General features: G+C 38.3%; 1 protein-coding gene across 4 annotated transcripts in view; it reads right to left on the bottom strand.

The window, feature by feature from the left end:
- The window catches only part of Fgf14 (fibroblast growth factor 14), a 591037-nt gene that overhangs the window by 174460 nt on the left and 388895 nt on the right, over nt 1-27682 (bottom strand). The window lies entirely within an intron of this gene.

Here is a 27682-nt window from a genome sequence, read left to right as displayed (position 1 = left end):
TGTTGTTGTTGTTGTTGTTATATACAAATTGTGTATTTCAAATTTGGCTTTAGCTCGCAGTAAAATTAATAAGCAATCTCACTGTTTTGAGTCTTTTTCAAACTATAGGGGAGGAAGAAAATTAGGTAGGGGATTTAGATTTTAAAAATAGCTTCTTCTTTTAGCCACCACCATCAACAACCTGTAGCTCTGCATCTAGGGATGGGGACAAGCCCTTAATATAATTACAAGTCAGCCTAAGAGTGCATGTGCACACCCATACATGCATGAGAACATGTACATGCAAGCTATGAGAGAAGCTAAATAGACTCAGCAGGCTGTATGTTTAAATACATATGTGTACACATAATAATAATTGAAGAAGAAAAGGTCATGAAGTTGAGAAGGAATAGGGATAACATGGGAGGAGTTGGAAGTGGGAGAGTGAGAGATGGATATGTAAATACCATATTGTTTGTGACATTATCAAAAAATGTAAAAACAAACAAAATTTCACTTTCTTCTGTCTTTTTGCACCACAAGAATCTGGCTCCATTGTCTTGATTTCTGCTGTTTGCACTGAATTTACCATTTGTGTCATCTTTGATGCAAAATCTATGCTGTTAATTTACGAGTAGAAAATAACAATGTAAAAGATAACACTTGAAATACCTGTGTTGGTGCACTTCTTTAGAAGTGACAGGTGACTTATCTCAACATTTCACATATTTCAGCCCTGTTCAGTACATTAAGTTCACTTTTACCCAAAAGGTTTTTTGGTTTACAGTCAATCTGCCACAGATCTTAGAAAAAAGAAAAATCATAATGCTAGAAAACCCAGGAGGAGTTGCAAGAGAAAAGCTCACAACCAAGCCTCCAGAATTCTCATCAAAATGAAGAAAAAAAAAGACGAAAATACAAAGCTAAACCTTCAAGTGTCAACTTCCAAAATACCACTTAACTCATTAGATGTGCACACTGTCTTCTTTTCTTCTACAACACACTTGTGGAGCACCTATTTCTTTTTAACAGTTTTAAATTTTCAGTCCAATTCTTCATTGCCTATATACTGTGTGTCAAGTAGTCAAAAGGTCTCCACTTAATTCAGGAACTTAGTGTTAAGATCTATGTTGACTGGAGATTTTGAAGTTTTTTTGTCTTTAAGAAAATCTTAAGAAATCTGAAATTATTTGTGATTATCAAGTTGAATTTAGATAAAAAATAAATAAAAACATACTCAATTATTCCTTTATGTATTGTTACTTATCACAGAAGATGACCATTCTTCACAGCAACTGTAGAATATATGGCATAGATGTAAATAGAAGAGGTTGATTATTTCAAGCCATGTGGTCAATAGAGGGCAGCTTTAACTGATAATTATTTGGCCAGAATTTGGGTGGTAGAAAGAAATAGGGGCCTCTTGTCAACTAATGAGGTGTCTTTCATAGAGGAAATCCAGGATGCTTTCTGAGGACCATCTGAGTGGCATGCCAGAGTTTCAGTAAATGGTAGACAAGGCTGATGGCAGTCTGTACTCAGCCACTCTGGGCTTCCAGGAACACACCTGAGAGTTTGCATATTAAACACTAGAAAGACTAAAGACATGTTTTGTCTCATTTTTTTAAATTAAGGAACAGCCTGCCACAGTCTCATTTTTGAGAACATTATTAACTGTTTGAAGGAGCAAGCTAATTATTCTTCACAAAAGAGATGCTCAGTAAAATAAATCTTGAGATTACAAATGAAGATAAAAAGTACTTGGTTGTATTCCAAGTACTTTTGATTCCCAAATCCAAATTTCTTAGCATTTCTTGTTTTTGTAAAGAATGCTAACACTTTATATTCACACACACACATTTGAAAATTAATATTTGTGCTGTAAAATGTGAATTTTCTTTTAATTCTATGACTGGGTGATTCCAGATATTTTAATCTAAGCAATTGATACTGTAATGGAAGAGTATGTAACATGTATAAAGATAGAAAATAATGATGCTTTAAAACCCTATCAGCATTTTTCTTTTTTTTAAGATTTTTATTTATTTATTACATATACAGTGTTCTGCCTACATGCCAGAAGAGAGCACCAGATTAAATTGTAGATGGTTGTGAGCCACCATGTGGTTGCTGGGAATTGAACTCATGACCTCTGTAAGAGCAGTCAGTGCTCTTAACCTCTGAGCCATCTATCCAGCCCCCTATCAGCATTTTTCTGGAGTGTGTTCATGTAGTTAAAAAATTAGTATTGCTGGGCTGTGATGACACATGCCTTTAATCCCAGCACTTGAGAGGCAGAGGCAGGTGAATTTCTGTGAGTTCCAGACCAACCTGGTCTACAAGAGATAGTTCCAGGACAGCCTCCAAAGCCATAGAGAAATCCTGTCATGGACCCCCCACCCACCAAAAACAAATAGTATTTCCTTATATATTTAAGGGTGGAGAACTTAGCTTTATTTATCATTTTATTTATTTATTTATTTGTTTGTTTGTTTGTTTATTTATTTATTTATTTTGTGTATGGGGGGCAGAGTTATAAGCCAAATGTGTGCAAGTGTCAGCAAGAACTAGAAGATGGTGTTGGAATCCTTTGAGCCCAAGTAGCAATTGTTGGGAGCAACTCCCTGGACGAAAACAAACGTGAAGCCTTTATAATAACCACTAGGTAACTTGACCTCTGAGGTCTCGTGCTTTTCAAGTGCTCCCAATGAACAGCCACATTCCATATAATTATATAGTTTTTACTTCTGTGTGATGGGGTAAACCATAAAGGAAGACTTAATTATGTGACTACCCAAATCAGAGACCACAGTACTAAGCCCCCAATCATTTATCACGTGACTACATTTGGAGACACATCACTTAATTGTCTCATTTACATATGAGATCCTTAGCACAGGCTTCTTTCCAGCAGGATTGACATTCTTATAAAATGAGATTAAGATTCAAAGTATTACAGAGGGAAACCATGTGTGGGCACAGGGTGAAGGAACCATATACAACAATGGAGAGATGCTCAGAAGAAACCTCCCTGACCAAGACCATGACATTAGCCTTTCAGCCTTTAGAATTGTGAGAGAGTGTAATTCTATGTAAGTTCCAGGCTGTGACACCCCATTAAGACATATCTAGCAGACTTATATAAATAGAATAAATGAAAAAACAAGGCTTATCTACAATGCTTGGCAACTTAGAGATACTTAAAAACTGTTAGGCTGGCAAGATAGCCCAGTAGGCAACAATGCTTGCTGAAAACCTGAGTTCAGTCCTCCAGGATCCATATGGTAGAAAGTGTAAACCAACTTCAAGTAGTTGTCTTCTGACCCCCACACACTAATAATGAGTAAAATAAAGATGAAAATAAATAATTAAAAGCTCTTGTAGTGACCAGCCTTCCTGTTTTAGCAGGCATGACAGGCTACCATGTGCTTGCATGACCTTGCTGCTCCTGTCCTGGTCACTAGAAGATCAGATGCCCTCCTCATGGCAAGGAGTCAGCCAGAAGTTATCTGACTGGCCTGTGCTTTATGGCTCTCTGAGTGTGCTTTAGGGACTGTGCACAACAGTGATGTGCAGAGCATAGCAACCACCCTGGGAGGGCCTATGGGCCATAACAACCAGCACCAATCCTGAGACTGTTTCATACCCCTAGACACTCCCCTTATGCTACCCTTTAAGATCCCTGTCTCAAGGATCTTTTGGGGTCTTTCTCCAGCCATCTGCCATAGTGGAGGGATGAAGGTCCCGAACTAAATGGGTTGAGCTTGTTAAATAACTTCAATAAAAGACTCTTTGCTTTTGCATGGAAACGGCCTCTTGGTGATTTTGGGGTTCAGAATTTGGGCACAACATTTGGGGGCTCATCCGGGATCCCCAGAGTCCACCACAATACCCCCTTTCGCTGAGTCACGTGGAGCCACTTGACTTGTCATCTGATTTGCTGCAATCCTTAGTCTGCAGGCTTGATGGGTCATCAGTTTGTGTGATTTTATGTTTCTGTGGGTATGCTAGTGAGATCTATAATTAGGCCTACAAGAATTTAGGGAACAGAGGATTAAGGGGGACACCCCAATGCCTTGTTCAGGGCAGTCTGCAGGAAGGGAACCCAAGGTAGGGTACTCAATTAGGGGATCGAGTCACCCAGGGGACTTAGTCAGGGGACCTGAGTCACCCCATTTGGCCTACCATCTGACTGAAGGTTCTTAAGATTCTGTAGATTCCAAGGAGGGCCCTAGTCTGTTTGTAATGTGCTATGTGGTTGTTAAGCCTTTGTTTGTCCTGGTTCTGGCACCTAGGAGTTAGATGGAACAGAGGCAGCTCTGGACTCCAGCTGGGTGCTTTTCTGATAAGTTGGTCCTGAGGCTTCAGGCTTTGGCTGAGCCCAGTTTAATGCTGTCCCATCTCATCTCTCTTTCTCTCTGTCCTTACCTGCCCACACATGTTACATAGGTCAGGGGTCTTCTCTTGCTGCCCTGAGCACATGGAGTACAGGACAGGAGTCCTTCCCACCATGTGCCATGGGTTAGAGCATGCTACAGCAAGGTCTTCTGTGCCCGAACACATGGTAAGGTGGCTGTTCTGAACTACAACTGCTGCTGCAGCCCTCACAGCTGAGCCTGACTGTCGCAGGCTCTCTCTCTCTGTCTCCGTCCTCAACTGCCTGTTCCTTCCACCAGAGCTCCCTGCCTGAGCACACAGTGCCTGGGCAGGTAAGCCATTTGGCCAGATCCAGTCTTTCCACAGAAAGGGAATGGCCTTAAAGTTATCATAACCACATGAGAAAAGGGGAAATGTAAACTGTTTGCTGTGGTGTTTCATGTCTACAAATGCTAAATTTTAAAAATTGGTGATATAAGTTAAAATTTTTGATCATATTGTTAATTCTGTTGTTTAAAATGTCCTGTTTATTTCTCAAAAATATTATGTATATTTGCCTTGTCAAAAACTTCTGCGTTTTCTGACATAATCTAAGTTTAATTACAAGCATAGAATTAAAACAAAAATGGTGCAGGTCACCATCATTTTGCAGTCAGTCACATGGCATGTTGGCCACATGGCTGGCTGGTAGCCAATTTGCTGAAGTTAAAAGAGATACCTGAACCGCCATCTTGACTAAAGGTAACCATGTGAAAGTTATAAGGTACCATCATATAAACAAGTTTTTAATTAAGATTTAAAATGTTAATACTTCCATATACGGTAAAGTTAAGCTTTGTAATTTAGCAGTCACCCAGATGACAATGGTTTTAAAGACATAAAGAATATTTTAGTTTTCAATATTACAAAACGACATGAAGGGATGCTTCTTAAGAATAGCTTTTAAAATGTTTAAATTTATAAGGTTATAAAATATTTATACTTTAAAATGTTTTAATTGTTAATGCTTTTACTCAAAGAGCTTCAATTTAAAGTAATTGTCTTTTTAAGCTAAACCTGAGAGTGTAAAGTTCTAGTTTTATAAAAGCTGTTAACTTAATGTAAGATGTTAAAAAAATACAAGTTAATAAAATTTATGTTTTCAACAGTTAAGCTTAAGGCAGACAAACCTCTAATGCTTCAGAGACTTGCAGAACATGGCATTTAAAAAGTTAATTTAAAACTTAATAATATCAGACAGACTGCCAGATCATGACAGTGACCCAAAGTCTCCAAAGAAGATTATGAGACACCTGGGTTCCTGCACCTGGATTATGATGATGCTGACCAGTGAGCAAGATGCTCAAAGGTGACACCTGCTGCTGCCAGGACCTGGCCCAGACTGTGGACACAGCTGCTGGACAGTGGAAAATTGATTGCACCCCTGTTGCTGAGACAAAACAAGGTCTGACTTTTCCATGTCCCTCTACTGCAGAGAGAAAGAGAACTCTCACTGGACAGGCTTAGCAAAGATTGATGCTGTTCCTTGATATTTATGCCTCCAACGCTAATGGAGAAGACTTGGGTATGGCTGTATATGGACTGGTACCTGTCACTTTTTAATAGATTCCAAAACTGTATAAAATTTATCCTTCTCAAATCTCTGAAAGTATTAATGGTTGTCAGCTTGACAACATCAGGTAGCCAAATCCACAAGACTATAGTTAGCTTGGTAGTTTATTTTATTTATGTAAAAATCAGGCCTTAATATGGCCCCTCAATAAAGATCTAAGGCTATAAGAACATAAAAGTTAAAGATATAAAAGCTCAGAGCTTACTTAACATTCAACAAAGTTCTGATAGCTGATTTAACAATGACTACCTACTGTTCAGTCACAAGCTCAAGGTTTTTAGGTTTATTTTGGTTGTCAAATAAGTATAAACTTAAAGGGCTTTTCATCAGGCCAAAGACACCTCTGTCCAATCCATACCTGGCTCTCTGGACAGAAGACACATTTACACGCTTCTAGCCCAAATCTCTAGTTTCTGTTAGGACTCGAAAATAGAGACACCCATATATCTGCTTTTTCTACAATGTGGATTTCAGGACAGACTGATAACATTAATGTGTCTATAACCTTTATGTCCTTTTATATAATAAAATTTACATATGCTTCAGAGGATCAAAAGCTTGGATCCTCTTTTCACAGGTCAAAAGGATGCCAGATAAGTATAACCTATGTTATCCCACCTGTCTGTTCCTGAGGATGGGATTTTTCTCCCCTGGTCTTGGGACTCCCACCCTTCCTGATCACTAAAATTATGAGTCTAAAGAGTCCCAATTAAATATATAAGTTTTAACTTCTGTTCCCAGTTTAAACATGTCTTAAATAGGTTTTTGTTTCTGGCATCAGTTGCTAACTGCAGCCTGCTCCTAAAGATTGCTGTGGATATGAACCAGTCCAGCCAGTGTGGACACCCTCTGTCTTGTCAACAGAGTCTGCCAACCTGATCCTGATAGATACCCCATTGCTTGACTTCTCTTTTAACTTTTGAATAGCATTTCAGCCTTCTTGTGTCCCTAACTGCATCCCAAAGCCAGCAGGAAATAGCATGGAAAAGAATACATCGCCACATTCCCTGGTTGATATGCTAAGTAAAAAGTAAACTCCCTTATATAGGGGACAATATGATAACAGATACAAATATGACTCCCTCAGAAAATAGCTTAGTATTGGCACAAAAATAGACAGGTATACCAATGGAATCAAATTGAAAACCCTGAGATTAATCCACAAACCTATGGACACATGATTTTTGACAAAGAAGCTAAAATTATAAAATGGAAAAAAGATAGCATCTTCAACAAATGGTGCTGGAATAACTGGATATTGGCATATAGAAGACTGCAGATAGATCCATGTCTATTGCCATGCACAAAACTTAAGTCTAAATGGATCAAAGACCTCAACATAAATCCAGCCACACTGAACCTGTTAGAAAAGAAAGTGGGAGGAACTCTTGAATGAATTGGTATAGTAGACAGCTTCCTGAACATACCTCCAGAAGCACAAACGCTGAGATCAACAATTAATAAATAGGACCTCCTGAAACTGAGAATCTTCTGTAAGGCAAAGGACACAGTCAGCAATACAAAAAGACACCCCACAGATTGGGAAAAGATATTCACTAACTCCTCATCTGACAGAGGGCTGATCTCTAAAATTTACAAAGAACTCAAGAAGCAAGTCTCCAAAACACAAAGGGATCCAATTAAAAAGTATGGGAATGAACTAAATAGAGAATTCTCAATAGAGGAGTATAAAATGGCTGAGAGACACTTCTTAAGAAAGTACTCAACATCCTTAGCCATTAGGGAAATGCTACTTACTCCTGTCAGAATGGCTAAAATCAAAAACACCAATGACAGTTTATGATGGAGAGGATGTGGAGAAAGGGGAGCACTCGTCCATTGCTGATGGGAGTGCAAACTTGTACAGCCACTTTGGAAATCAGTATGGAGATTCCTCAGGAAAATGGAAATCAGTCTATGACAAGACCCAGCAATTCCACTCTTAGTGATATACCCAAAAGAGGCCCATTCACACAACAAGGATGTCTGTTCCACTATGTTCATAGCAGCACTATATATAATAGCTCCATCCTGGAAGCAACCTAGAAGACCCACAACTGAAGAGTGGATAGAGAAAATGCAGTACATTTACACAATGGAGTACTACTCAGAAAAAAAACAATGAAATCTTGAAATTTGCAGGCAAATGGATGGCACTAGAGGAAACCATCCTGAGTGAGGTAACCCAGTCACAAAAAGACAAACATGACATGTACTCACTCATATATGGATCAGGGTAGTGTCAGTCTACAATTCCAGTGCCATTGAGTCTGGGAAATAGGGAGGTTCCCAAGAGAGATGCATGATACTCCAGAGGAGTGTAATGAGCCAAGATCTCCTCAGCAGATTGGGAACATTGGGGGAGGGGTGAGGGAACCAGGAAAAAGAAAGGGGGAGAAGAGGTGGGGAGAAGAAGGCATGGGGGAGCAGGAAGTTTGAGTCGAGATAAGAATAGAGGAGAGGATGATGAGAGATACCATAATAGATGGAGTCATTATAGGCTTGAGGAGAGAGCTGACCCTAGTGAAATCTCCAGAGTTCTACAAGGATAACACCAACTGGCAAACTAAGAAATAGTGGAGAATCTACATTAATAGCCCCTCCTTGATGATAAGTTTGATGACTACCTTATATGCCATCCTAGAACCTTCATCCAGTGAATGATGGAAGCAGACACAGATATTCACAGCTAAACACTAAACTGAACTCCTGGAACCCAGAGACAAAGATGGAGGAGTGATGAGCAAAGGGGTCAAGACCGTGCTGGTGAAACCCACAAAGACAGCTGACCGGACAAGGGGGAGCTCTTGAACCCCAGACTGATGGCTGAGAGGACTGATCCAGACTCCATGAATGTAGTGTCAGTGAGGAGGCCTCGAAATCTCAGGGGCCTTGGGTAGTAGATCAGTGTTTACCATTGCGTACAAATGAACTTTGGGAGCCCATTCCACATAGAGGGATGCTCTCTCAGCCTGGATACATGGGGAAGGGCCTAGGTCCTGCCCTGAATTACAGACTCTGGAGTTCCCTCCAAGGAGAGCCTTGCCCTCCCTGGGGAATGATGTGGGGTTGGGTGGGGCCTGGGGTGCTGGTAGAGAGACGAGGGAAGAGGGGTGGGAGAGGGAGCTGGGATTGACATGTGAAGCATTCACGTTTCTAATTTAAATAAAAACATATATTGAGGGAAAAAAAAGACAGGAGCCTAGTGTCTCAGGTTGCCTTCTGATATTTACTGTCCAGCAAACATTGAGGAGATGCAGCAGTATGAGTTTTGGAGAGAGGCAGGGAAAGATCAGGGAAAGAGGGGATGGGGGAGGAAGAGAGGAGAAAGAAAGGAGAGACAGAGAGAGAGGGGGGGGGAGGGAGGGACAGAGACAGAGACAGAGAGACAGAGAGACAGAGTGAGTTAACTGGGAATGGCATGGAGATTTGAAACCTCAAAGCCCTTTCCCAGTAACATACCTCCTCCATCAAGGTTACATACACCTCTTAATTGTTCTCAAAACAGTCTACCAACTAGGGATTGACCATTCAAATATATTAATGTATGGGGCCACTCTCATTCAAAACACCACACCTTCTCATCAGCTGAGTAAGTTAGATAAAGGGACTCAACTTATACAATTTATTTTCTAATCTCTAGAAGACAAGAAGTCTAGTTGTTAAATCAAGGCAGGACAATGGAATGAGCTTCAGGGAATGACAATGTAAAGCATAGCTGTTACTGGTGTCTAAGTAGAGGTTAAATTTCTCATCTATTTTTTTTGCCATGTGTTTATACAGCTGTGTTCATTTGTTTGTTTGCTTGCTTGCTTGTTTGCTTGTTTTTCGAGACAGGATTTCTCTGTGTATCTCTGGCTGACCTGGAGCTCACTCTCCAGACCAGGCTGGCCATGAACTCAGAGATCCTCCTGCCTCTGCCTCACAAGTGCTGGGATTAAAGAAGTGTGCCTCACTATCCAGCTATACAACTTCTTTTACAAATAATTTAAATCATAACTCTTTATTTATTTTATTTATTTTACTCATGTTAAGTATTTATTTTGTTTAACATACAAAATAATGTGTTTTTAAATAAAATCTTCACACTTATATTGTACCATGCTCTTTCTTTTCTCATGGTTCAACTCACTCTCCATTTTCAACTAACTAGTTCCTTACACTGCCAAATAATCCCTCTGCTTTCTTGGTGTGTGTGTGTGTGTGTGTGTGTGTGTGTGTGTGTGTGTGTGCATGTTGTGTGTTCATTTAAATAAAATAGAAAACATACAATATTGTGTCTTTTCCATTCATTTACCTCACTCTAGTTCTCTTGCTTTCTCATAGTTCCTATACTATGTATTTGTTTAATACATATAAGCATCTAAACTAGTTTCCCTAGTTTTCATAAATGAAAGAATATATACTTCTCCAAGTCCTCTGTGTGAGTGCCCATATTGACCACTGACCTATCAAGGTAAGTAATTTGTGTAGGGAGACTCTCTATCCTTTATAGTGACCACAATGTAGACACTTGGGCTATCAATTCACTTGCCTGGCTTAACTCAAGATGCTCATTCAGATTAGGTTCCCCTGTGTCCTATTGTCCAGATAGGAAGACATGAGGATAATAATTCATAGCTCCATTCTTCCAGAAAGCACCCTCACATAAGAATCATACAAGAATGCATTCTCCTCTCCAATCATCTGCACTGCTCAATATTGTCTTATTCAATAGTCATGTTGCTCTGTGATAACAATGATGGTAATTATTCAGCTGTCTCTCACTTTATGGTGAGCAACCTACTAAGGGTGTTGTAGACATAATTTGACATCCTTCAAATATCACAGAAATCATTATTGATCTAATTTTATTCATAGGTACATAGAGACAGACTTTGATGGGGCAATTCCTTCTGTGTATATGTCTCTCTTTGATTTAAAGAATAAAGCACTGTTGGACAATAAGGAAGCAAGATAGATGGGACTAGGAGTCAAGGAGGATTCTGGGAAAAAGAGGCACAGCCAGTCACAATGTAGGATGCAGGAAAAGTAAGAGGTCTGGACCCTTTCTCCAGTAAGAGAAGATCACATGGAAATACTTAGATTAGCAGTTATGGGTTAATAATTAAGTCAGAGCTAGACAATAAGGAATCAAATCAAATGGCCAACAGCTTCATAATATAGTGTCTTGTGTGTTATTTGGGGGCTGAGAGAGCAGTGGGACCCAAGCAGCTGGTGGGAAGAATACATTTTACAAGAATTAAACCAATAAGGAATTTGACAAAATGCACACAGTTAGAAACTCGTCTTTGTTGTCTGTTTTCAAGGCTGCTTGGGTGTATTAGTAAATATGGTTTAATTGCATTCTGGCAATTCCAAAAGGGTCTTCTAATGCATGTGTCAAGACAGAAAAACATAGGAACAGGAATAAGGGGAAGGTTGGGAGATTAATGTGTGAAGCCAATTACTGTATGTCAGAATTAAGGAGACTGGGCCATAGTTTTTTTAAAAATACCCTATTATTTGACAGAATTATAAATAGGAGGATCAATGACAAAGATATGTGGAGCTTGAATAACAAGAAAACAATAAGGAATTGACAAATCAAAGCCAAACTTAAAAAGAAGTACTTTTATTTCATGAAAATAATCTTGGTATTAAAAATTGTTCCCTTTAAAGAAACTCTTAATTCTTCCCCCCAAAAGCAAAGTATCATATATTAAAGCAAGACACTAAAGACAAAGGTTTCTCTGTAAGTTCTTCAAATGTTTTGGAAGCAAAAGAAAATGTTCTTTCCCCATTTGTTTACTGTTTAGCAGAATTAAGATGTGAGAAAGGTCTAGTAAAATCTAATTAAGATAAAGACATTTTTAACATGGCAATTCTCTTACCAGCAGAGAGGAAATCCCTGTACTTTCTAATTACATGGGCCATTGAACATGTGAACCACAAGGAATTAGACTTCTTATGACTCACTACCATGCCTCAGAAAACCCCCACTTCAGTATAAACTGGCTTAAGGGAAAATGAATTTGCAGAAAACTAGGAATCAACCTGTCCCCAGATCCATCCTGTAGACTCCAGGAACAAAAGCTAACATTTGGCAGTAGGCTGCCTCCGTGTATTACAGTGGGCATAACACCTCAGTTGAATCACTCATTAGCTGGGTAGTTTGAGGGAAGTCAAAATTCCTAGAGTCATCTGTAAAGTAGACATAAAATGCCTGCAAACCAATGCCACAGGATGATATGGAAATCTCTCCCAAGACTTTATAGGAGTGAGGAGCATTGTCAAGGAATGAGGATGAAAACAGTGGACAGGTATACAAACCGTGGGATATCTGGTTTGTTTTTATAGAATGGAGTTTAATTATATGCTGAGAACATAGTAGGGCAATAAATTCAAGAAGGCAAGAGGCAGGGCCCTATGTAGTTTGTTTATATTGGTGTTCCAGCTGTTGGACTGTTAGGTATTAAGAATACGATTAAGATATGTGACCATGTTGTAGGTAGCACAGCCTTTCTCTGAAGTGGGGACAGTAGCAAATATGTATCTCTGAGCTGTGTAGGAGCTAGACATTATGGGATGGTGTTTTACAGAGCCTGGCTTGACTGCATTATCTACCCCCACCTCCACTGGGCACAAATGGTTGTTTCCTATTCACCCGTACATCATAGGAAAACACTGCGATATTCATGTCATCGGGAGTGGGGCTTAAACCAGCATCCACATAGAAATGTACTATAAAAGTTCTAGTGAAAATGTTTGGGTTTCTTGTTAGGACTATTGCAGTTTCTCATGAATGTTTTGACTTAGAAAACTGTATTGCCCTGACAAATAGCAAGTCTGTTATCCCCTCATCCTTGTAAACATTAAGAACTAAAACAAAATTATATCATACATAAAACTTTACATTGAATTTTTCAGGTGAACCCACAGTCTGTCAGTGTTCTAGAAAATGATTTGATAATCTACAACATTGTTGCTCTTAGCAACTGCCAGGAAATGAATTTGAAGAGCTAAAGTATAACCAATTTTTACAACAGAACACAAATGGTTTAAAATAATCTCAGTTGGCAATGGCGGCAGTATAATAACACGAAAACACAACACACAAAAGACAATAGTTGACAAAAAATATACTTTTTTGCCTCAGATTTCATTAGAAATTACAATTGAATGTAAATTTAGTGGCATATTATTAGAAAGATAGAGCATGCTCAAAACCTGGCCAAGATATTTCCTCATAAAACTTCAAATGCTCTGAAAATCTGATCTGAAATCTTGAACATAACTGACATAACACAAAATTCTCAATTTTTGCCACTGTATTGATTTCCTTTCTTTATCCAGAAAATAGTGAAGAGGAACAGATCGATCTCCTGGAGAGGGTGTGGGGACAAAAAGTGCTCTTGAAGGGCCAATGCTCAGAAGGATCAAAAAACAGGCACAGGTAGAGGAAGCCCCAGTGCACCGTGTTGGATATCAATCTCTCTAGAATGTCCTATATTAAAGGTGTAAGAATGCTAAACATCAAGATTAAAGCGTTTTGTACTATGCAATACTAAACAGACCAAAATTAGAGTTTCTAAACTCTAGTAATAATGACAAATACTAATACTTTTAGTCAGACTGTTTATCTTTACGAGCGATAAAATCTTAGCCCCTAATTTTTGTTATTTTGTTATTTAGTTCAAAATGACTAATGCAATAAAAATTAAGAAATTTACCAAAGAAAATAAAAATGAATGCAGAAAGAAGAAATTGTTAAAGGTACACAGATAAAAATGAATATATATATATGAAAATCAAGGGGATTTGTTGTAAAAATAAGATATATTAAATTATATAAATATATAATTAATCATTATATCATTATATAAGTAATTATATATGATATACAATAATTATATAAATAAGATTTATTAAAATCAAAGCACAAAATTATTCACATAGATGATCTAAAACTGAGCAAGAAAATTGTCTAGTTCCATTGTTAAGTTCAACAGCAAAAGAAAAAAGTTAAAAAATGAAACTAACTCAATTGAAAATAACCAGAGCAAAGCAGAAACGAAGAAGAGGAAGAGGAAAAGGAAGAGGAAGAAGCAGTAGAGGAAGAAGGAGAAGGAGAAGAGCAACAACAAAAGTAAGAAAAGGTCTAAGGATATATGGGACCCTGAACAACGGGCTCATGACTCACACATAAAAGGGCAGAGACTAGAGATGGTGAGACAACTGATGTCTAAAGCTGCCACCTGACCTTCATCACATGCTGAGAATCATGTGTAAAACAAATTAAAACAAAACCTCTGCACATAGGATAAAATGTCCAAACTAAAAATAAAAGCAAACCTGTAAAATAACCAGAGGATAAAGAAACATATCGAGTTCAAATAAACAGCAATGAGATTATAGCTGAGTTTTCAAGATAAAATAATTGAAGTGAGAAAACAATAAAACGACATCATTATTTGGTGAAAGAAAACAGCTTCTAGCCTGGAGATGTTAGCCTAGTACAAAGTCCTCAAAAAGAAAAGCAAAATAGAGATATCTTTTTTAAAATATTTTTTTATTTATTTTTCAGTTTAAATTTAGATAAGAAACAAGGTTGCTTCACAAGTCAGTTCCAGGTCCCTCTCCCTTTCCCTCCCCTCCTCCCGTGCCCTCCCCCTAACCCCCCCATTATCCCCTCATTTCCCCAGGGAGGGTGAGGCCCTCCATGGGGGTGTCCATAGTCTGTCATTTCATATAGGGCAGGGTCTAGACCCTTCCCCAAGAGTTCAGGGTGAGAGTGCACCTCACATTGTTGGATGGGAGTCCAAAGTCCATGTGTATACTCGGGATGGGTACTGATCTGCTGCCCAAGGCTCAATAGATTACCTAGGCCTCCTCACTGACACCCAGATTCAGGGGGTCTTGATCAGTCCCATGCTGGATTCCCAGGCTGATGCCTGGGATTCAAGCAAAATAGAGATATCTTAATACAGACACACACACACACACACACACACACACACACACACACACAACTGACAGAGTTTATAATAAGTGGGCTTTATTGAAATAACTAAACACTTGATCCATTAAACAATAAACAATGTTCCTAAGGTTTCAAAATAGAAATAAAATCATGATAATACAAAATAAAAATGGAAGAAATTCGCTAACTATATTAATATGTTGAAAGTGAAATGTACTGATATTTAAGCAGACTTAAGTGAGTATCTAAAGTGATGACACATAACTTTGAGAAACTTAATCATAATCATGTGCTAGTAATGGTAGAAAATGGAAAGTCAAAACAATACTCTTCATAAATAAAAGTATAGAAAAGCAAAGCAAATAAGAGTGTTAAAAAGAGAAAAACTGAATTATTGAGATGACAGAATTAAATTTAAGTGCACTAGTAAATTGACAAAGCAGTATGTAGACAGTTTTAACTAGATTTCAGAGTTTATTTCATATATGAAAATATAGAAAGTTGAAATTTTGAAAGATGAACTCATAAAAAAACAAAGGAAAATAGTCTTGTACTATTAGCAATGTGTACCTTAAAACAAAAAAGCAAATTTGTTAAAGCAAAGTGTTCCTACTGCTAATTCAATGAAATTACACTTATTTAGAAAATGTGAAAGCAAAAAATGTCAGAGCTAAATGAGACACAGAAAAATATATCAATTTTATTGACCTTTCTTCTTTAACTCATCATTATTTCTAACTATTTAATTTAAATACACTTAAGAATTATCTCTAGTCATACCTGTAAAAAAAAACAAGTCATTGTATTTGTTATTTTTATAGCTATCTCAGAACTGACAAAATTGGAGATAAGAAAATAATTTAGGTCTTTGGAGATGGCTCACTAGTACTTTGTCCTACAAACATGAGGACCTGAGAAAGATCCAATCTCCCAGGTATAAATCCAGACATGACTGCAGGTTCCCACAACCATAGTGCTGGAAAGTAGAGGTGGGTGTGATTTGAGCGCTAACAAACCAGGCAGCTTAGCTGAAATGATTAGCTTCTATTAAATGACCCTGTATACAAAAATCATAAGGAGGATAACAATAAAGACACCTTATGTCCCATTCTGATCTCCAAATGCGCACGCGCACATGTGCACACACACGCGCACACACACACCACACCACACACACACACACACACACACACACTCCATATGCATGCAAGAAAATAGGTTTTTAAAATAGAAAATATGGTCAATATCATTTTAAAATGACATAATTAACATAGAAACCTTTTCCCAGTCACTGAAAAGTAAACATTTTGTTTCATTCTCACATTTCATTTGTTCACTGATTATATTAGATTTCACCTTGAAATTTAGTAATTTACTGTTATTAAAAGATAACTAGAAAGTTCTTTGATATTTGTAAAATAAATAAGTGCTTCTAAGTAATCTTGGCTAAAAGAAGACATCACAATGGAAAAAAGAAAATAATCTATCTAGCTGATTAAACTATAAGCCAGCAGTGCTATATAATTTGACCAAGGCCATAATTACAGCTAAACTGTGTGTACACTTAAATTCCTCAACACTCCACAGCCAGTGAACATCACTTTATAGCCTGAAAGTTTTAAAAGGTAAAGTTTTCTCTAAATAAAATAGGAGGGAATGATAAAATTAAGGAATAGAAACTTAGCACAAAACCCAAGAGAAAATAAATCAACTAAACTGAAAATAACTTTTAAAAAAGACTAATAAAATTTAATACTATACAAAACTGTGGAAGAGAAAAGCTAAAATTATGAATATAAGTAAGAACGGGGCCGGGCGTTGGTGGCGCACACCTTTAATCCCAGCACTCGGGAGGCAGAGGCAGGCGGATCTCTGTGAGTTCGAGGCCAGCCTGGTCTATAAGAGCTAGTTCCAGGACAGCCTCCAAAGCCACAGAGAAACCCTGTCTCGAAAAACCAAAAAAAAAAGTAAGAACAGGGACATCACTTCAAATTTAATGAAATATGGTCAGAGATAACATGAATGAATCCCAAAAAAAACACTAAGAAAGGCAAGCAAAGTATGTATGCTATGAGTTGCTTTATAAAAAACTACAAACAAGAGAAATTCATCTTCTGTGCTAGAAATCAAGAGAGTGCTTGCCTTTAGGGTTCAGTGACTCTAGGTGAGGTTTCTGAGAATCTACTAGTCTATTCTTCATCTAGGTGGTATTTACATAAATGTGTCTGTGAACTTTGTAAATGTATGTAATGGCTAATCTTAACGCCAACTTGACAAACTAGAGTTATCTGAAAATAGATAATCTCCGCTGAGAAAATGCCTCCATAAAACTGCCTCTCTAGGTTCCTGTCCTGTTTGAGTTCCTTTCTGAATTGTTTTGGTAATGAACAGCAATATGGAAATGTAAGTCAAATGAAACCTTTCCTCCACAACTTGCTTTTTGGTCACGGTATCTTGTTGCAGCAATATAAACCCTAACTAAGACAACATTAAGTTGTATGTGTTTAGCTCTACTGTTTTGAGTGGGCATTATACTTCAATCATATGCAATTTTAAACAGAGCTTTTAATATAGAGTCTTCCATAATATTTATGAATTATTATAATGTGGACTCCCCATCTTCTTCAATACACAGCACAACTGAGTGAAAGAAAAACAAAAGATGAGATTGTAGGGAGACATCTTACGTACCTGTAGAACTGGCCACACTAGTTTGGGTGTGGTCACAGGTACATAGAAGGTATGGGGGATAAAAGAGCTGAGGGAAAAGAGATGAGCTTTCTCTTGGGGTTCCAGTCGGGTCTCGGAGAGCAGCGGAGTGCTGACCTTAGTTTCTCAGCTTCTCATGTAAATGACTACTCCCTAATAAAATACCATATGACATCCCTAACCTGTGTGGCTTAATATTCTTTAATATGAGATAATAAGGCAATTTACATTATTTTTGCTGGTAGTGTTTTTTTGTTTTGTTTTAGTACCCAAAAGGGTTTCTACATTTTTGAAGAACAATAAATAAATGCCTCAAATTCAATTTTAAACATCATGTCTGTTGGGGAAGTCCTGTTATTTGCCTGTGCATTTGTCAATAAAGTACTGCTGGCCAATAGGAATCTAGATAGGTGGGGCTAGGAATCCAGGAGGATTCTGGGTAGGAGAAACACAAGAGAGTTCGAGATGTGACGCCATGGGGAAGGAAGCCGGGAACTATTCTCCGGTAAGAGACATACTTAGATTAACAATTATGGGGTAATTACTTAAGGCAGAGCTAACCAGTAAGAGACAAGCAAGGCCAACAGCTTCATAATTAATATAGCCTCCTGTGTGTTTATTTGGGACTAATGCGGCTCTAGAACCAGGCTGGCGCGGCAGAGCCCAGGCGACTGGCGGGGGATAAACCAAAGTGGCTAGCAAAGAAAAAGCTTCTCTTAACAGAATGGTGTCAGGAGTGGGATCATGAATTTCCACGCAAAATAACAAAAGCTTTAAAGGAATTTTAGAAACAGAAGAATGGAGAGAAGCACAGATTTTTGGTAGCAGCATTTTTCTCAGGTGTGCTCTGTTTTGCTAACGACAAGCCGAGATTCACGTGGCTCGCTTACTGGAGTCTTCCTGACTCAGCATAAAAAGAAAAAAAAAAAAAACAGCAAGGTTGTTTTAAGAGACTCTGCTACCGATTGAAAGGGGTGTACGTACAGCTGGAAGTGGCAGCTTTTGCTGGAGGTCAGCATGGACTGAGGCGGTAAGCTGAAATCACGCTTATGCCTGCCATCTTGAAACGGCAGTTTAAAACAGCCGCAGTTTTACAGATAAGACACGTGGCCAGAAAAACATAAAGCTTTACAGTAAAGTCAGACTTGGATGAACAAAACCTCTAAAAGTTTACAGCGTGTTTAAAAATATATGTGAGATTGAGAGAGAAACTGAAACGACAAAGTGGTATATAAATACAAAAGCCGGCGTTGTGGTGGCGCACGCCGGTAGGATTGCTCCAGAGGCAGAGGCAGGCAGGTTTCCAAAGAGAAACCCTGTCTCAGAGAAAAATAAATAAAAGTGAAAGAAATAAAGTAATAATAGATAAATAAATAAGCCACGTAAAGATGGAAAATACACAGAGAGTCTGGATACTGTACGCTATTGTGTTTTTCAGTTTTTTGCTTGCTCAGGAAGGAACTGCTGCTAAAGTACACTTGATTATAAATGCTGCTGAATTAATTCAACTTCTATCTTTTGAAAAGGCCTTGACTTCAAAATTTAAGTATAAGGATATGTTACTTGGAAAAGGAGAATTTGCTTATGTTTCTACAGAAAATGAAAAGCTGAGAATTCCTTCCAGGCTTCTGTGGTTTCACGAACCAAGACCCCCGGAAGCAGTGGACCAGTTGTTCCAACGACTGAGACAGCTAAGATGATGCAGCCTTACAGACCCCGAAAATATGGACTTATACAGGTTTCTGAGTTTTGTCATGATCCCCATGGTACGAACAGCGCCCCCTTCCAGCAGGAAGCAGTTTGGAATGAGCGACGTCCCAATTCCCATCTTGTTTATAAATCTTTGTTTTCATTTAAATGGGTTGTTTATAATTGGTTAATGATCACAGCCAATCTCTTTTTAAGGGTAAAAAGGGGAATTATGGTATGGGTATTGTTTTTAATTTATTGATACAAATTCAAGGTCAATTTTGTGATGCTTATATTTCTCCTCTTGATGAAGTATTGTGCTTATACTGATCTTTTACAACGTAATGCATAATTGAATGCAGATTATAGTTACTTATAATAGTCAGAACTTATAGTTAGGTAAGTTAGGTTTTCTAGATATACAGAAATATATTTGAGATAGATAGACAGTCTTCAAACCTTTCAAAGACCTTCAGAAAGTCGCATTTAAAATGGTCTAGGGTTTTTCTTGACAATGAGAAATGTCTGCTCCTGGCAGCACCAATTATGTCTGAGAGGAAAATGGGCATCGAAGAAACTCGTTATGGTGTTTGCTTTCAACATGGCAATATTAGCCATTTGGGCAAGAAACTGCTCTTGCCTAGACTGTTTGACTGTTGTTGTATAATCTGGACATGCAGGACCCACAGAAAAGTGACTGCTGAACTCAGTCTTACAGGGTTCCTGCTTCATGGAAGAGTCTACGAGACTTTCTGCAGGACAAAGAAAAATGACTGACAGACTGCCAACGCAGATGGACAGTTTGAAATTTCCTGCTTTGCTGAGAAGTGTTCCAGACACATTGTGGCCTATGGGCTGAAGATGGATGCCCCAATGTTACAGAGGAACTTCGGGTGACTGTCCAGGCAGTAAGATGTCTCTGTCAATCCTAGTGTTTATATATTATCCTTCTGTGGTCTTTGATGGAGTTGAAGACAGATAGTTATAATTATAGTTTTCCTTAGTTATGATAAAAGATAAGCTACATATAGGACTTTGGACTCACAAGGATGGGATGGATGATATTTTCTTTAAATCTTGCTAAAATATTGTAACTATGTTCTTATTTGATAACTGTTCTGTTATATACAATTTGACTGTGTTAAAGTTAAGACCTTTCTTTTTGTTTAAACAGAAAAGAGGAGATGTTGGGGAAGTCCTGTTATTTGCCTGTGCATTTGTCAATAAAGTACTGCTGGCCAATAGGAATCTAGATAGGTGGGGCTAGGAATCCAGGAGGATTCTGGGTAGGAGAAACACAAGAGAGTTCGAGATGTGACGCCATGGGGAAGGAAGCCGGGAACTATTCTCCGGTAAGAGACATACTTAGATTAACAATTATGGGGTAATTACTTAAGGCAGAGCTAACCAGTAAGAGACAAGCAAGGCCAACAGCTTCATAATTAATATAGCCTCCTGTGTGTTTATTTGGGACTAATGCGGCTCTAGAACCAGGCTGGCGCGGCAGAGCCCAGGCGACTGGCGGGGGATAAACCAAAGTGGCTAGCAAAGAAAAAGCTTCTCTTAACAATGTCAGATGTAGTTCACCCACATATTTCCTCATGAAACAATGTCTCTGCAGCCAATATAGCTACAACCAGTTAATCAGGAGCTTTAACAAACGTGGATATGTAATGCTCCCCAGATGAAATAACCTTGGGTAGCAGTGCCAATACAGAAGAATTCCCCAGAGCCGTAAGAGATTCCTCTTGACTTACAATTATTTTCTTCACTATCATTTCCTAGACTTTTACCAAGGGATGTTTTCGAACCCCTGTGTTGCTTTTGAGAATCTGAAGTTTTCACTGGCTGATTGCCACTCAGAAAGTGCATTAGTCTGGCCTCTGTTCTGAAGCATCACTTTTAATAAAAAAAACCATAGCTTTAATCCTTTGTTTAACTAATTTCACTTATTAAATTGATACACTCACATAAAGATCCCCCTCTCTTTCAGCAGAAGCAAATGCTGTAGCCAGATCCAACTGGGTATCATCCAATTGTCCTGGCTTTCAGGTTCATCTGCTGCTGCCATATAGGTAATGTTTTGCCAGTTTTCTACTTTTGTTTTCTCTAACACCTCGTCAAATGCATTCTAGCAGCTATTTAGGAGGTTGTTATGCTGCTCTCAAGGAATGCATTCAATATACTTAACAAGACCAAAAACTGAAGATTAAGTTTTTAGTAGACAACTTGCATTTACTAAAGTTACATATTATGTTTTCAGGGGTGTGTGTGTGGAGGGGGTGGGTGTAGGCAGAGGTGTGCAGATTTGTGGCCATGGCTAATATTAATTTTCAACTTGACAGGATATAGATTTACCTAGGTGATAAGCTTCTGGGTATGTGTGTGTGGAATTATCTAAATTAAGTTAACGTTGGCGGGAAGACCCTTACTATTGCCCAGGCTACACTTTAAAAAAATGACATCAAAAAGAGGAAACCTGAGTACAGTCATTTATGTCTCCCTGCTGCTTCCTGACTGTGGCTTTAATGTGACATGTGGACTCAAGTTCTTCTGCTGTAACTTCCTTATGATGATTTTCTGCTTCTCCCTCTCTTCTAGCAGAAGCTAACTAGCGTATTTATGTATCTGCTTCCATCTGTATCCTCAAATTGTGACTCCGAATAAACCTTTTCTTTAGTGGCTTTTGTTAGATTATTTTATCACACCAATAGGAAGTACAATTAATAGTGTGTGTGATTACTCTTTCCCTAAGCTAGTCATTGTCTTCATATATATGAGTTTATTTCCTGTGTATGAGTTTGTCAACTTGTGTGACTGGATCTTTTTGTCACTAGAAGTCCAATGCGCTATCCATTGCACCACAGAGCTACATATGTGACTGGATCTTATATATGCAACCTGTATTTTTCCTTATAAAAAAGGGCCTTATAGAGTAGAAAATACATTTGAATGCATAGGCACAGTAGACCACTTCCTAAATAAAACACCAGTAGCACAGACACTGAGAGCAACAAGTAATAAATGGGACCTCCTGAAACTGAGAAGTTTCTATAAGACAAAATGGCTCCATACAGAATAGGAAAAGATCTTCACCAACCCCACATCTGACAGAGGACTGATCTCCAAAATATACAAAGAAGTCAAAAAACTAGACATCAAACTACCAAATAATCCAATTAAAAAATGGGGTATAGATCTAAACAGAGAATTCTCAACAGAGTAATCTCAAATGCCAAGAAAGACATTTAAGGAAATGTTCAACATCCTTAGTCATCAGAGAAATGCAGATCAAAACCACTCTGAGATTCCATTTTACACCCATCAGAATGGCTAAGATCAAAAGCATCAAGGACAGTTTATGCTGGAGAGGATGTGGACAAAGGGGAACACTTCTCCATTGCTGGTGGGAGTGCAAACTTGTACAGGTCCTGAGAAAATCAGTATGGCAGTTTCTCAGAAAATTGGGATCAACCTACCTCAAGACCCTGAAATACCACTGTTTGGCATATACTCAAGGGAGACACCTTCACACCACAAGGACATTTGTTCAACTATGTTCGTAGAAATATTATTCATAAAACCTAGATGCCCCTCAAGTGAAGAATGGATTTAAAAAGTTTGATATACTTACAAACTGGAGTACTACTCAGTGGTAAGAAAAAATGACATCCAAAAATTCTCAAGCAAATGGACAGAACTAGAAAAAAGCATCCTGATTGAGGTAACACAAAACCAGAAAAAAATATAGTATGTACTCACTCATAAGTAGTTACCAGGCATAAAGCAAAAGACATCCAGCATACAATCCACAACCCAGAGAAGCTAGAACCCTCTTCCAGAAACAGATGGAAGCAGATGCATAAATACACAACTAACCAATGGACCAATCTCCTGGAGTACAATTGAAGTGAGGGAGGAGTGAAAATATGAACAAAGGAGTCAAGACCATGATTGGAAAACCCACAGAATCAGCTGACCCAAGCAAGTGAGAGAATACTGACTCAGGTCTGACAAAGGCAGAACCTGCATAATACCAAACCAGACTCCCTTAATATGGGTGACAATGATGCATATGGGTCAATATATGAGGCCACTAGCAATAGATCCAAGATCCTATAACTCTAATGTACAAACTGATTTAGTGGAGACCATTCTATATGGAGAGATACCTTGCTCAGCCTGGACACAGGGGTGTGGGGGGTGTAGAGGTGCCTTGATGGAACAGATTTAGTAGACTTCCTAAGGGAGGCATTACCCTATCTGAGGAGCAGATGGGATGTGCAGGGAGTAGGGAGAGTGGAAGGAGAGGAGGGAGGGATGACTGGGATAGAAATGTAAAAAAAATTAATAAAAAACAATTAAAAGGTCTTCTGTAGATTCAACTCCTAGAAGAATAAGGCAAAGCCTGATAAATTTTAAAAAATAAGGCTACATGGAAGAATCAAATAATGAAGGAATCAGAATGAATAATGGGAGATATTAACTTGTCTTATAGGAGGTAGATAAGTAGGCATCTCTATATTTCCTAATTTTAATGTTGGCATATGTGCATAGAGGAAAATTGGTGATTTTGTGGGTAGAAAGAGCACATGGCAACTAAAGGGGAAAAGGCCAACTTTGGTGCAACAAACTCAAAATATAAATATATGGAACTGGACTCAGTTGGAATTGGTTCATGTCTTATCTTCACCACACAGCATGTTTCACTTTCATTTCATATTCACATACACAGCACACATGCTGATAACTAAAGCATTAACTACAAATATCTCAAATGATAGATTATAGTAGATGAGACCCTAAGTGTTTGTATTATAAATACTGAAAGCTACAATGTAAATTTAATACTCTCTCTCTCTCTCACTCTCTCTCTCTCTCTCTCTCTCTCTCTCACACACACACACACACACACACACACACACACACACACACACACACAAATTAATGACTTTCAGGCTGTATTTGCTGAGTACCCACCAGTAAGTATAGTCCTACCTAATCCCAATTATGGGGCATAGGCAAGTGTGAGCAGGTAGAGACTTGTGTTGATACAGGAGTCAGATACTGAGCAGTAATGAGGGATACTACTTCCTGTAAACAGCCTTTTGGGTAAAGTATTTGCTTGTGGCAAATAAACATATGTCTATGTCAACTTTCTAGGACTGAGCTTATGAAACATCCTAAAGAAGGACACAAAAGAACTGAACCATCTTCCACATCATCTTGTTTAGCCTACCCAATGACTATACTCTGTACTTCAGTAGTTTTCAGCCAGCTCACAACTGTGTGAGGCCCAAAAAATCTCAGGTTTGTAACCTGAACTCTAGCCAGACCCACCATGCTGTGGAGAGTTGTCAGTCCTTTATATTTTCTGTTGTCAAAGGAGAATAGTAAGGTAGTAGATGACCATGAGCAAGAAGTAGAGGAGAGTTGGCATTGTCTATTTAAGAAGAAAATCAATAAACCTGCATAGATTTGTGACAAAAATAATTCTCTAGAAAATTCAAAAGTTCAAAAGGTGCAGCAATAAATAGTCTGGAGGATGTATTTCGTGGACTGACTTCCTAGGTCCTTAATAGTAATCGTGGTCAGTAGCGTATTGCATATTCTTGTAGATTCACTACTGATTTGAACTAGAATACCAGTCACAATGACATCTACTCATGCACCAGGGTTAAATCCTGGCCCTAGCTTGTTGGAGTCCATTCCCTACAGTGTATGCCATTCTCAGCCTTAATGTAGACATGACGGCTTGCTCCTGCCCCAACTTAATGTGCCAGACTTTGTTGACTCCTCATGGCAGCCCTTACCCTTTGGGACTAGAGGATAGGGTTTGGCTGGTGGGAGGGAGAACTGTGATTGGAATACAACATGAAATTTAAAAAAAATAATTAATTAAAATAAAAAACAATGCTATCTACCATTATTACAGACTAATGGCAGCGATACTTCTGTTAGTATTTAAAATCTGATGTTTAGTAAACAATCAGGAATATTTATGCTGCAAATTAATATTACATCACTCAGAAAGTAAAAAAATTCCAACTTTTATGAAAATGTTTGGACACTAGAGACATTTCTAATGATGGGAATTGCACTGGCTCAGTAGCATCAGTGAGAAAACAAGAAACCTTTGTTCATTAGTGTTATATTCTTGAAATTTCAGCAACTTTTTATAACATATGTAATTTTCCAAAAATGCAAAGGACTTGGAATGAATTTTTAAAAAGTTGAATGAATATGAAATATTCTCTACCTTATAGGCAAGCTCCAGTATTACCCACATGCTCCCAAAAACAAACAAAACAACAACAAAGAACCACACACACACACAAAAAATCCCAAAATCAGAGAGATGCCAGAACATCTGTCTTGAGGCTCTGCTGCCCTGTTTATGTGTTAACTTGATGTCCTATGAGTTGGAAAGAAATGGAAATCTGAACAGAGAGTTGCAAGACATTACCCTTCCATACAGAGTTTATGTGTGTGTGCCAGCACCTCACTGGGCACAGCTGCCTTACTAGCGCCCGCATTTTCTCATAGTGAATCTGTAATGATAAACAGATAGCATTCTGGTTGCCATTTGAGCCTAAGTCAACGGTGAATCTATAAAGACATGAACTATGTTGCCAGTCATTGGTACTATTTAACATCCACAAGGTAATCTCAAACTGCATCCTCTATGGAACAGAGCTACTTTCCACTACTGCTTCTGCTGAATGAGTCCCTGGAAAAAGTTCTTTACTCTCTCTTGTCCAGGAAAATGAAAACAACATCATCTATTTTCTGAAGTGGGAGACAAGGTAGCATCCAGCAGCTCTAACCCTGGCAGATGTATCAAAGATGTTTCAGTTACTTTCCCTATATTTTCTTTGAATTTGTCGGGTGCAAAGCTACACCATGGATTTCTGCCTTGCACAAATGTGACTGATTTCCCTTTCCTTCTATTAAAGTCAGCTGCACCTTAAGGAAAAAGGGAAGAACAGCTGCTTTCATAGTTCCCCCATCACGTCAGGCCTCTATATGAAATTCTGCTCATGAAAACAGCGGTCATCTCATTTACTAGAATAATGATGAGGCAATTATTGAATGCACTGAGCCACAGAAATGATTAAGGTGCTGGTGGCATTTACTTATGGAGAAAGATAAGTAGAGTCAAACAGTTGTAACTTGACCAAATGGTAAGAAGGATAAAAAAAATCATGAACAAATATTTAAAGGGTGAGATGTATCCAAGGATGGACAGGAATTATTTACAGAAATTTAGAGAGACGAAATGGAGCATGTGGCGGAATAAAAAGATGTGAAGCAATGGGAATCTGTTTTAAAGAACTTTTCAAGGGGAGAGAATTGTCGAGTTCTGGGGAAATTAAATGAGTAAACAACTGCTTACCCAACATTCAAAGCTCTTTGAGCAAAGGCATTATATTTGTCTAGCCGCAGTGTAGTATAGGGTCCTCTGTCACTCTTGGAGAATCTAACAAAAGTACGAAATAGAAATGTGCCAGCAGATTCATCCCCACTCCAACTGCAGCTTTGTGCCATCTCTCACACTCAAGCAGCCTATTGTCATTCTGACGGGAAGTAAAATAAAAATGGAAAACACAATAAACCTATTACCGTAGCTTTCTAACCCTAGCTCATAATCATAGATCTGCATGTAATACTTGGATCCAGAAGATACTGTATGAACCTGAAATCTTTGAACGCATAAGGGAACAAATGCATCCTTGAAAAAATTCTACAGAAATAATACCTTTCCTCAGCTCCTATTTCTTTCTATATGAAACTTGAGTCTGAGTACTAGTCTTTATTAAACATATAAAATAGTATTTTAATTTGCAAATTATTTTCTTTGATGTCATTAAGGAGTTTTAAAGATAGTTACTGCTGGTAAATAATGGGGTGAAGAACTAAATAGAGAATTCTCAATAGAGGAATCTGAAATGGCTGAAACACACTTAAGAAAGTACTCAACATCCTTAGTCATCAGGGAAATGCAACTCAAAACAACACAGGCAAGAATGGCTAAAATAAAAAACACCAATGTCAGTCTATGCTGGAAAGGATGTGGAGAAAGAGGAACACTTCTCCATTGCTGGTGGGAGTGCAAACTTGTATGACCACTTTGAAAATCAGAAAAGCAGTTTCTCAGGAAAATGGGAATCAGTCTACCTCAAGATCCGGCAATTCCTCTCCTGGTTATATACCCAAAGAATGAATACAACAAGAACATATGCTCAACTATGTTCACAGCAGCATTGTTTGTAATAGCCAAAACCTGAAAGCAACCTAGATGCCCTTCAACTGAAGAATGGATAGAGAAAATGTGGTACATTAACACAACGGAG

This window comes from Mesocricetus auratus, unplaced genomic scaffold (genome assembly GCF_017639785.1).
Source record: "Mesocricetus auratus isolate SY011 unplaced genomic scaffold, BCM_Maur_2.0 Super-Scaffold_2245, whole genome shotgun sequence".
Taxonomy (NCBI): Eukaryota; Metazoa; Chordata; class Mammalia; order Rodentia; family Cricetidae; genus Mesocricetus; species Mesocricetus auratus.
Note: the sequence above shows the minus strand (reverse complement) of the source record. Positions and strands in the feature narration are given on the sequence as shown.